This window comes from Rhamphochromis longiceps, linkage group LG12, assembly GCF_057381845.1.
Source record: "Rhamphochromis longiceps isolate RC_006_pf linkage group LG12, R_longiceps_female_GT1.1, whole genome shotgun sequence".
NCBI classification, from domain to species: domain Eukaryota; kingdom Metazoa; phylum Chordata; class Actinopteri; order Cichliformes; family Cichlidae; genus Rhamphochromis; species Rhamphochromis longiceps.
The window spans coordinates 25035081-25047871 of NC_140568.1; the positions used below are offsets into that span (position 1 = coordinate 25035081).

General features: G+C 39.8%; 1 protein-coding gene across 4 annotated transcripts in view; it reads left to right on the plus strand.

Annotated features, from left to right (window-relative positions):
- Nucleotides 1-12791, plus strand: part of edil3a (EGF like and discoidin domains 3a) — a 126469-nt gene that overhangs the window by 90861 nt on the left and 22817 nt on the right. The window lies entirely within an intron of this gene.

Genomic DNA, 12791 nt, shown 5'->3' on the forward strand with positions numbered 1-12791 from the left:
TTTTCTTTTTTTTTGTTTTTCATACAAAAAAGAAAAGTCATAAACGCTTTTTGCTTTTAAAGTGCGAAACCAGATCTTACTTCATGCTGTGAAAGTGATAGCATAGAAGAAAATGTGATGTGGATTATCTCATCGGGGAATTGAAGATCAGTGATTTCTTTGATTTCTTGGCCTTTCTCGCGGACTTGCTCGCACATACCCCCTCCCTATCAGTGACACAGTTAACGCTCTGTAGTCATACCGACTGGTCTGGCTGTTATTAGATTGGTTGGGTTCTGATTCAGACATGTTTTTTTATTACGCTGAAAGCTTTTTTTAGATGGTGACGGCACACAGGGCTGTGTGTCGGTGGAGACAGGTACTTAGGCGGGCTCCATCCATGCTAGGGAGTTTGGCTAAGCAAAATTGATTGCTTTGGGTAAAAGAAAACTTGCAGTCTCATATTACATGCTGTGCTGGCAGGAAAGAGGAGATGCCATACAGATGAAGTGAGAAAATCAATGGCTTCCATTGCCAAGAACCATTTCTGTGCACACGAGCAGATACAATATCCAGCTTTTAAAAGTCGACATTTAAGAGTTCTGTACTGTAAAGTATGTTGATGAGGCTGTTGGTAATGACTGTTTTGAATATTTAGCGATCATCTTATATGCATTTGTTAAGCTCCTGCTATAATCACTGTCTTCTTTCTACTCGTTGCCATGGCAAATAATTGATTCAGAGTGGCGTTACTGAATGACTTAAAACCTCACAGACTAATGGAATTAATCAACCTTAATGATAAAATAAGTATTCCTATTAATCAAGAAAACTGTTCTTTTGCAGATTGGACACAGTGAAAAACCCTCTTTATGCATCAGGGTACATAATTTAATATAATATGGATTGCTTAATGCAGTGGTTCCCAAACTTTTTTTGCTGGGCCCCCCTTGTTTTACAAGAAAAATGTTTGCGCTCCCCCTTCTCGCGCATGCACGCGCGCACGCACAAACACATCCTCCAACCACACACGCCCATATTTTGCTCCATTGCGGTTTATTTCACACCTCAAACATTTAGTAAACAATTAAGCAAATACAAGTAATCTGCAATAAATTACAGGTAGTAATACAATAAACTACTAACTCTTTTACGCTACGTCCACACCTACACGGGTATTTTTGAAAACGCATCTATTTCATCCACACGTAAACGGCGTTTTGAATCACCGAAAACGTTTTGCGTTTACATGTCAACGAGGAATACAGAGTTCATCACGCAACGTCAAAGGTATGTGCCTTTTTTCACGTCACGCTGTGCGCACGTTTTTGTTTACATGAGATGAATTGCAGAATGGCAGATAGAGACAAAATACTGTTAATCTGACTATCTTCAGGTTTTACACGCTTACATACACACGCAGTTACTGTCCCTCCATTTAGAAAGGCAGAGGCGGCACGGTGTGATTATTTTACATGTAGTTGGGTTTTTTTTCTTGTGTAATAATATTCAACATTGCTATCAATACATTTTTCAAAAAAATGCCTCTCTGTGCAAAATGGGTTTAAAAACATAAAAAACTGTGGGATCCTGTTTGTCCGTGATCTGAACAGCCCGGCGCTGCTCCCGACACAGGGAGAACCTGCAGGGGAGACCTACCTCGGCACTTGTGCAGGTGAAACCAAAGGAAAGATATGCTTCACCATATTTTCTAGTCTTTGGCTTAGAATGAAGTTGGTTTGGAAACATATTCAGCAATGCTTCATCTCCTGCTTTGCATTTCTGTGGGCGCCCCGTGCTAGCAGTGTCCAAGCGTTTTGTTCCCCCCCCCCCCCCCCCCCCCCCCCCCCCCCCACACACACACACACACACACACACACACACACACACACACACACACTTATGGAAGGTCTGGCTTAATGTATACAACAGAAAAGACATGATGATGCACAGATTTTGTCAGAAGGCCTTTTTTTCTTATCAGAATACCCACACATTTCTAATAGATATTGGCATTCCAGGTCAATCAGCTGTGACAATGGGTAGGAGGGAGGTAACAATAAATGCACATTTGTCAAGCCTGATGTCACCTTGCACTCAGTACAGGAACAGTTTACTATGTTCAGACTGATAAATAATCACCACTCAGTACCCAAAGCTGAGATATCTGTAGCATTACCTCAGCCGTGGCTAAGTAAAACAGTTTTTAGACCAACTATGCCCAAATATGCCAAACCTAACACATTTACATTCAAAGACACAGCGAGTCCTAGAGAAAGTTGCTGGAAAATCACAGCACAAATTACTGTGCTGTTAAACTGTTGTTTGCAATAGAAATGCAGCCATTTAGTTTGAGGACAGCTCAAAGTAAATGTTCAGCAGCTGTAAATGTTTGTAAAGTTAGACCTAATCTATCACTCTACATTAGGGTGGGCAAATCTGAAATTGAATAGATATATTTTACACAAAAATAACTGCTGAAACCTGGAGGGCCACTGATCTAGCGCCTTCTTCCTTATCAAAGTAACACAGGCAATTGTCAAGCCTGTAAGACTTTGTTCTGGAGAGAGCATATCAACCAACCAATGTGGAGCCCTAAATAGTAAGACATTTCCCCACCTAGTAAGCACGTCTATTATCATCATTTGATCTAACTGCACAGTTAACATTCTGAAGTTAGCAACAGCCTTAATATAAAAAATATTAAGGCTATTATATTCCTTTTCATTTTGCGACAGAAAGCTTTTAAGTAAAGAAAAAAAAATCACCAAGAGCTGGACCTTTTGGTCACCTTCCAAGTTGAAGCTATTCTGTTCTGACAGGGGATAAAATTACACACGGGGAGACTAAACCAGAAAATTTCAAGATGTTTTCAAGAGAGGAGCTGAAGCTGTCAGACGAGGCTGCCAAATGTTTCGAGCTGGCATAAGCTGATTAGTTAATTATGCACATTAACATGTCCATGTTGCAGAGAGAACGTGATAGAGAGACAGTTGCTACTTTTCAGTTTCATAACTGTTCTGTTAAAGCAACAAGTGTACTGCAAATTTTCTGACAAGCACTGCTCGGGACTGTGGAGAGTTTTTATGGTGGATTATGATAAAGAAGCCCCAGAGAAACAAGTACACAAGGCTGGAATGAAGTGGGATTGTCTCTTCCCTCATATTTAATTTGGTTGCGGTTAACAAATGACTTGGCAAGAGTTTTGAATTCTCCATTTGTATCTCTGTCATAGGCGGCACTGAGGAGGTTTTACATTTTCTTGCTATTTGTATGTTGGTTATTTGTTGACACTCAGCTGCAGTATTGGTATTGACATGCCTTTGCACTTAGAAGTCACAGAACCTTCAGGAATTTAAACAGGAATGTAAAACTCTTCTACAAAGGAATTGCAACTTTTTCTTAGATTATTCCTAATATTGGGTAACTACATTGCAATGGGCTCAAGTAAATAATCATTAAATGTAACCATACAGTACATTAGTGAAACAAGTGTAAGCATGGCCTTGTGTAGACATAGATAGCACAAAATACATCACTTAGTTTGCAACTTGTTAGATTTATTTGTATCCAGCAAAGGTTACAAAACAAGTTATGAACGCAATTCCGGTCTGTGGTTCATTTGTTATCCCCCGTCTCCATGGTTTTCACACCCAATTATCTCCTTAAAATGATGAATACGTGTGGTGTGCGGCTGTGGCACCCTGATAATCACCTCTGCCTCTGATGATGCAGAGTGAGCGAGGTTTGTGTGAAAACTTTGAAAGAAGTACAGTAACTCTCTTTTTAATAATGGCGCTAATGGTTTACTCGGCAAACAGTGGTTGTTGCTAATATATACACTGTTTCTTTAATGCAGTGGTGTTGTAGCAGCTGTAACATCATATCCTTTTTACACTGATGAGTCACCATGTGCTTGACCAACTACTCCCAAAGCATGGGTCACAGCTCACTGGTAGGCTGTGAAAAAACTGCAGGTGGACCACAAGTAGTTATTTACAATAAATGGAAATCCTTTTCATTTTCCTATTGCTGTAAATTTTAAGAATAAAAATGAAAATAAGATGCAGGTGTAACGCAATCTGTACTTACGCCAAACCTTTAATGCGTGGAAATCAGGACTGTTGACCTTGGGCAGTTCACTAGGTGTCGGTGTCATCAATTTCACCCCGATGTTTAACCCAGAATCACAGTTTCTCTAGAAATAGGTTACAAGAAATCAAATGCGTCCCAAATATCTATATCCCCCGTCCGAGGCTAGTTTCGTAAAGGAGATTGGTAGTAGCTGCTCCACCACAGGAACAATAAGGCTTCCAGCACACAATGGACACCACACTTACTTAACATAAACACATTTATTTGACACAATTTTAAATAATAAACCTTTTTTGTAGTGTCTTTCCACTCAGTGTCACAAGGAAAATAAAATAAATAAATAAAATCAAATATGTATCCTTTAAGGTCCTTTGACCAAATGAAAATCAGATACATGAAGTAATGCTATTAATGGAGATTCAACCTCAACAAAGCTAATCATTGCAAGGTTTTTGTTTTAGTGGAAACAAAAACAAGAAGAAAACATTTTTTCTTTAGTCTTGTGAGCAATCATCAAAAATAAGAAAACCAAAGAAAACCATAGGCCTGTGTCTGATATTATTATTTACATCTAAACCTAGAGTCTAGCATTAGCATTTATGGATTCAAACACAGCATCAGTGCTTCAGAGTTTCTGTGGTTTCTGTAAGTAAATCACACCAATCCATCTGTTTACTCTGTATTAGACAGATTTGCCCAGATATTATCACTGTTTAGTTTGTAACACGGGCTTATTGAATGAAGAGCATTGATGTTGCAGGATCGTAAAAAAAAAAAGAAAGAAAAATGAGCAACCATAAACTAACATGCAGAGCAGAGCACACATAATTAGTGTGAACTATGATAGTGCGGGTTTACTTAGGCAGATGCTGATGAGGTAAATATTGAAAGTGCAGCAGGTGAAGTACTGGGTACTCATGGGGGGGAGAAGTGCCTCTCTGTTGGAGCACGTGGGACCGAGGAGAAAACACATTGGGCGATTACAAACAAAGATGGGGTAACAAGTTAAAGAACTGCCAAAGAGAGCTGAGATCAAGGTAGCACTAGTTTACAAGCACACATTTCCTCAATGCCAATATTATGTGCAGAAATCAAGTATCAGTTTAAAAAAAAAGCTATTGCACTCTCATCTTCTCTGTTGATCCTAAGAATTTGGATTGATACTACCAGTACAGGAGGTTTGGGAAGTTGGAAATTATCATAAAGCACTACAGGTATATGACAGAATTGGGTTGCAGCCATTTATTTCTTGACATTGGCTAAATGAGTCTGTGTAGTCAATGCTCACTAAAAATGATGAAGGCCAGCCAGGAGATAGTTTTCCCTCTCCAGCTTTTTGGCTTTGACAAAGTTCCAGTCTGCCACCTTGAAAATAGCGAGACAGTAGGACAGCAGATTGCATCATCAAGTTCTGGTTTATATTTTTTATCTATTACCTTCATTCATGAATCAGTATGAAATAAATACCAGGCTATGTGAACAGTTTGACTCAGTACTTTGTATATGGTTGTTGATAGCAGTAATTGGTGGTTTTGACCATTTCCTTGTTTAAATCACAAGAAATGATCCATGTTGAAAGAGCAGTCCTGACCTAGGAAGAAGAAGACATTACCGGCATGAAAAGAAGCAGGTTAGCTGAGCTTTTTGTCTGAAGTCTTCTCGATTTAAATGAGCATTGCTTTAATTCGTGGACCTTAAAAAGTCATATTGTAGCAGGAGTTAGTGATCCGGTTATACTGCTATGTTTTTTAATGGAAAAAAAAATACTTTTCACTCTATTGAGTACCTCTTTGTGATTTGCATACTTAAGAAACACTTCAAAAGTTTAAAGGATCCCTCAATGTCATGGAGACAATGGCAATACTTCCTTAGCATACTTAAGGCATTTCGTACAGTATTAATGGCTTTTAAGCAAGTAAGATTTCCAGAGAGAGAAGCGTAAAAGCCACTAAGCACTGTTCATCTGAGGCAAGTGGATATATTTAATTCATGGTCCAATGCTCTTAATATGAAGCACGTCTGGAATCCAAAGTCTATCAGCACCAAAAAGGAATGGCAGTGGTTATACAGTACCGGAGGAGACTCCCAGCAGGATGAATGTGAGAGATTAGTCTTGTCGTGTTAAGGCTAGGCACAGTACAAGCAGCACTTCAGATAGATACAAGCCAACGTTTAAATGGGATGAACAGTCTGTTGCTCAGCTGTTACTCAGATGTTCTTCTTCTCGCCTTATCCTCATCTTGAGATTCATGAAGCACTCTCGGTTTCGTTAATGTTCTCAGTGTTCAGTCATAGTAACCCTGCTTGCTGTGGGTGGTTGATTATTACAGGGGCGGTGGTGTGGCAGACAGCGTCATTGTTTCACAGCAACGAGGCCCCGGGTTTGCTTATTCTGTCCAGGTACTGCAGCTTCTCCCACAGTCCATAGACATGCATAGATGTGAATGTGAGCGTGAGTGGTTGCCTTTCTGTGTACGCCCTGAGACAGAATGGTGACTTGTTCAAATAGATAGATGGATAGATGATTAAAGGCACTCAGGACGCTCAGTAAGCAAATATTTAGATTAAAAAAACATTTTGCTAAAAGCAGTATTCATGATTTTTACCAGAAAGTGTAACTTTTTAATGGGTTGCATTTCCTAACAAACAGTGGTAAATAAGATCAAATAAATGTTGTTATGTTGTCATTTAGCTTGTCTTTATCTCACCCACTCTCACAGACAGGTTAACCTCAGTAAAGGTCAATGTTGCAGTTGGTAATGTTGTATTTATAAACTAAGGAATTAAAATGATATCTCAAAAAAGGCGTGTGATATCCCACCAAAAGAAGGCACTGCACTTACCTGGTTTGACAGCATCAGTGCATCTCAAAAGTCTAAATAAACACACAAACACATCTGCGGATATCCGTTGTTTCATTAGAGTGAATTTTGTAATAGGAGCAGAAAAATTACATTAAAGTCAGTAAATTAATTTCAGATATAGTAGTGAATGATTATAATCCTGCAATTTTTTATTTACTCTTTAAAAGCATTCATCAATTTTTAAACCTCTATGAGTGTAATTTATAGTGCAATTCAAAATGCACTTGTAATAAAGTGCATTAATTAATATACTGTTGAAGAAAATCACCCACAGTGTTCGTTCATAAAGCATTTTACACGTTGACACTTCACACTTTTTCTCATGTGGGTCAAAGACAAGAGCGCACAATAAGTAAATGTGATGCAAGATTGAGTCCTGCACAGTGCCTGTGAGCCTGCATTTAATATAATCAAACCGGGTATTATCATTTCACCAATTTTGCCGAGCGCAGCTTCCTAATCAAATTGCTGCTTCAAATACAGCGCTGCTGACTGCAAACTCTATTTCTTTTAATCAATAGAATTAGCTGGGTGTTTGTCTCATCCATCCACAGAGGAGAATGGCTTTAATTTGTCCCATTGAAACTCTCATCTCTTCTTGAGTGTTTATGCAGCAAAGATGAAGTGTGTCCTTTCTAAAAAAAAAAAAAAGGAAAGAAAAAAAAAACAGAAAAAAAAAACAGAAAAGCTGCAACTGAGAGAGCAAAGGCATTGTGGCATGAAAGGATTTAAGAGGGATTCTTATTGTCTAGCATGGCAATGATCATGTCTTTATTTCAAGAACAAAAGACCAGCACTTTGTTGCAAATACTTGCATGAGACAGTAAGAACTCACTGGGAACTTTAAAGGGTGAGTCGCTGTCTTCTCTGTCCTTCAAGTATGATCCCCTCTGCAGTGGAAGATTTTTTTTGCAACAAATATTAGGCAGCACAAACGTGGTGTCCTCTTAATCCAGCATTTTTTTTATTACTGTCATATTGATCTGGTTGAAACTAGATAAAGGCACTTGTCCCTGCAGATTGGACTATTCAGCATTCTAATCACATTCTTTATTTTTCCCGGCTGTGCAGCTTTTTATCGTTATTTGTCCTACTGCACTAAATACAAAACCGAATCGATAGGAGCGGCGCCTGTAGCTAAGTTTTCTTTCTGAACTAATTGAAGAAAGCGACTGCTACAGGGAAAACATCTCCGATCGGTTTCTGTTTCAGATGCCGCTGAGAAGCACATAACCATGAACTATGAACAGTGATCTGCCAGGTTGCAGCCACGCTTGTCGATGGGGATTTTATCCAACATAATATTAGCCGATCCTTTTTCTGCGTAAATATTTATTTTGCTTAGTTTTATTTGTTAGTCGTGCTTGCCTAAACTTGGGCTGCGGCACTGCCTGCTGGTTCTGACTTTGAAAGCCATGTTAACAGATGACCGCTGCTCCAAATCCCACTGCCAGCGCTGACGTGCCATCTCAGTTGCAGAAAGGCAAATTGAAATTTGCACCGTGTAGCTACGGGCGGTGCGTGAATGATTTTACAAGTGGGGAAGTTTTTTTGTTTTGTTTTTTTTTGTTGAATATTAAATGGAATCGCTCTGGGCTCTTATCAGACTTCAGTAGAAAAAGCATGTCAGATGGGACACATCTGCTACTGCATATGTAACTGCTGGCTACCCAACTATAATATAATCTGAATAGACATAAAAAGTAACTGTTGATTCAAAAATAAAACATTTTTCTCACATATGTTGCGAATTCTGGGCAGCACGGTGGCACGGTGGTTAGCACTGTTGCCTCACAGCAAGAAGGTCTTGAGTTTACCATCAGGCCGGGGTCTTTCTGTGTGGAGTTTGCATGTTCTCCCCGTGTTTGCGTGGGTTCTCTCCGGGTACTCTGGCTTCCTCCCACCGTCCAAAGACATGCAGCTTGTGGGGATAGGTTAATTGGATAATCCAAATTGCCACTAGGTGTGAATGGTTGTCTGTCCCTATGTGTTAGTCTTGCGACAGACTGGCGACCTGTCCAGGGTGTACCCCGCCTTTCGCCCTATGACAGCTGGGATAGGCTCCAGCGCCCCCCGCGACCCTGAAAAGGATAAGCGGAAGCAAATGGATGGATGGATGTTGCGAATTCTATTATTTTGACACCATTATCCATGAACTCAAAAACAATTTGCACACTAGCCGAAAACATGCCCGATGTAAATTCAGTGGAAGCGTTATCGTCCGAGCCTCACTTCCACCCTGTCCAATACGACTCTTTCTTGGCTCTATTTTATTCAGATTCCCTGCAGCTAGTGTGCTGATTCAATTAGCTTCCAAATAAAGTTATAGAAGGAATGGTAAATCCATCTGCTTCTCTGTTTCATTTGGTTGTGTTCTTTTTAGCGTTTCCTCCCTCCCACCACATCCTTAAATGTCCAGGTCTAAAATCTGTGTAAAATAACTCATTTGTTCTTATTATCAAAGGAAGCCATCTTATCCTTCAGCACCACATCCTCTCTCTCTTTCTTCCTCTGTTTCTCTCATTCCTTCTGACCTAACGCAGGATGCATTTGTCTGTTTTATCCCGGGATGATTGATTCATGAGTCGGCAGCAGAGCATGCCGTGGTTCTGCAGGAATTGTCAGAAGTGAAGGTGCCAGATCTTAAATCGGTGCAGCAGAGTTTCGCTGTGTTTTGCATGTGTATCTTGTGGTTTCATCGTGTTTGGAAGCCATCTCTTGGCACACAGGGGCATCCGCTACTCACATCTGTACACTTAAATCAGACATGATATCCACTCAGGAGAGTATGGACTGGATTTAAGGAGGACTGCTACATGCTAGAGTATCATGATAAATTTAGAATAGTCTGAAGCCAAGCTGTGGCTGTGTAGATATGATACTGCAGTATGCACTTATGTCCATAAATGTGTTTTTTAATTTCATCACTTCCTCTTTTTATTGCTTACGATGTCCTCCTTCTCTTCCATTTTGTGCACTGTGTGTTTATATATGTCCATATGTGTGAGAATTTGATATGAATATTTCATATACCGTGTGAGAAGGAGGAGAAGGAAGCGGGGAAAGTGGTATTGTTAGAGTTTGTATTGTTGATTGTTATTTATGCTTAGAAATATTTAACCATAGATGCTTAGAGGTGTATAATCAATTGTGTAGTGATAAGTTGTGTGATCTTTAACAGGCTACAGAGGCTTGGTGTGCATTTCACACTAGAATGCACACCTACATCCTGGGAGCACGGGAAGAGGTCGCATCTTGTTTTAATTGTTTTATGGTAGGATTAACGTAGCTACGTCTGTTCTAGTCTAAGTGCTTTTCTGTTTAGATGAACTGCTGGACTTCCTCACCGGGGGGGGTCTAGTCTACCCTCTTCCTGACCAAGGATGTTTGACCCTTTGATCAGCAACACACACACACACACACACACACACACACACACACACACACACAGGCAAGGTACGCTTTGTTTGTATGTAGACGTCGTATGTTAATGAACCTATGCATATTCATGTAACCTCAATAAAAGGACAGTGTTACGGGAGGACGGACGAGAGCAACTGGGGTCAAGCGAAGGGACGGCGCTCTGTCCGGTCTCTCCCGTGCACGAGTAACATGAAGAACTTTGCCTATTTGTGTCTTGCTTAGCAGTGTAATTATATTGTCTTCAACGTTCCAGCGGATGGGTTCAAGCTACAAACCTATCAGGTATGATGAGATATAAGTGCAGCACTCGGAGTAAACATTTATTTTTTAAACTGCAACCTCGTTTGCACTACCTCCAGAAAGAGTAATCAGCGATAAAATGGAAAACCTTTCTTTAGGTTATTAAATCATTTTACATTTTTTACGCCTGCTTAATATTTCAACAGTAAGGAGTTCTCTTCCCACCAGAGTGAGTTACAGATTTGAGTTCGGTCAAGATCACACAAGGAGACAGAATGCTTTAGATTTTTCGCTGTGAGTAAGTGTCCATCAGATGTCTAGCCACAGTGAGCATTAAACAGAGTGTGAAATTCCCCAAGTCCCTTACTAGTGCACCATCAAGACCATTTTTTACGCGTGTGGATCCAACTCCCACACTTCACTCATTCTGACATGGGAAGCATCTGGCTACAGATGATGTTCTCCGTGCCGTAATAGCTCTAAATGATCCAGATGACCATGGTTGATTTCTTTCCTTTTGCCATGACCAATTCCCTGCATCGGTGCAACCATTTAGACTTAACTTGACATGCTGAAGTGAGGCTCCATCTGTTTTATGGCTACAGTATGTGCTCCAAGTTTTCTGAAAGAGGCCTTTTCAGATAGCAGTGCTTGTGCTCTAAGCCGGTTGCTTTGATTAAAGTCTGACTTTGCTTTAGAGCAAAGAATGGAAATTAAATAATCATTTAATAATCTGAATATGCACTTTCTCCTTTAAAGCATGGAGCTGTGCTTTGAAGTTGTGGATTGGATGAATGAGGTCTAAAAAAAGCTGACCTTGCAGGTTTTTTTGTTTCAAGCTGTGACTGTAAGGCGGATGGTCATATTTCACTACTAATTTATCAAATAGTTTTTACTCCGTAAAACGATGCGATATTGCCATCACCCTGCCAGGCAGGCGGGCAACATGAACACCCAAGTTTGTGAATGCAATAACTCAAGAACGAGTAAGACTTTTAAGTTGATACCATAGGTGTAGCTACTAAAAATCTCGGAAGAGTTAGAATCTCAGTGACCTTAACCTCAAGGTTGAGGTCAAAGGTCAGATTTTCTCAAATCTTGTAGATGCGGTTACTCGAGAAGAAAGTCACTTAGCATTTTGAAATTAGTAATGTAAGTGTATCTACCAGGAAGCTGAGGGGTACCGCTGACCACCACCAGTATTTTAATAAATTATGGCTATAGGATACGGTACTGTGAAAAAGTCTTTAGCCACCCCTCATTTCTGTGTATTATTCTAGGAAAATGGGGGAAAAAATGCAGTGCAATGTTCTAAAACCTTAAAAAATATTTTTTAATAAGGAAATAAAGTGGAAAATAAAATGATATGAAGAATATGAAGGACCATTCCTTAGACATCTGGAGTATCTTCCTAGCCTGAGGCGCATAATACAAAGCAAGTTTGGTATAGCCTGGATATTTGTACCATCAGAGTTTGCACAATTCCAACGAGATTAAAAGTCAATATTTGGTATGAGCACCTTTATTCTTCAACACAGCCTGAACTCTCTTAGGCAGTTTTCTAGTAATTTCTTTAAGTAGTCTTCAGGAATAGTTCTGCAGGCTTCTTGTCCATAATCCAAAGCTCTTCTTTGGATGTTGGCTTTCTTATGCTCCATTTTCTGTCCCACACTGCTTTTCTCTGTTTTCTTTGTATTGTTGTTGGTTTTTCTCCCTTACACTCGTTTCTTTTTTCTTTACCTTATACAGCTGCCTCTTTAAGACAATTGTTTTTGTGATTTGGCGCTATATACTGTAAATAAAACTGAATTGATCAAATTATCCATTTTTGTGAAAGGCTCCTAGTAACAAAGTGCCTAAAGATCCATCCATTCTCTTCCACTTGCCGTTATCAGGGTTACGTGGAGGCTGTAGCCTACCCCGGCTGTCATACGGCGAGAGGCGAGGTAGACCCTGGACCCGTCTGTCGCAGGGCTAACACACAGAGACAGGCAACCATTCGCACCTATGGGCAATTTAGAATCACCAATAAACTTAACCCCACTAAAGTACATTCCTCATAAAATGGCCAGGCACAATTAAAGAAAGAACATCAGAAAGTCTGGAAAACATTTGTTCAACATCACTTTAAAGATGACAAGTAATATGAAGAAATGAAGTGTCTCTTCTTTACTTTTGAACTGTTCATTT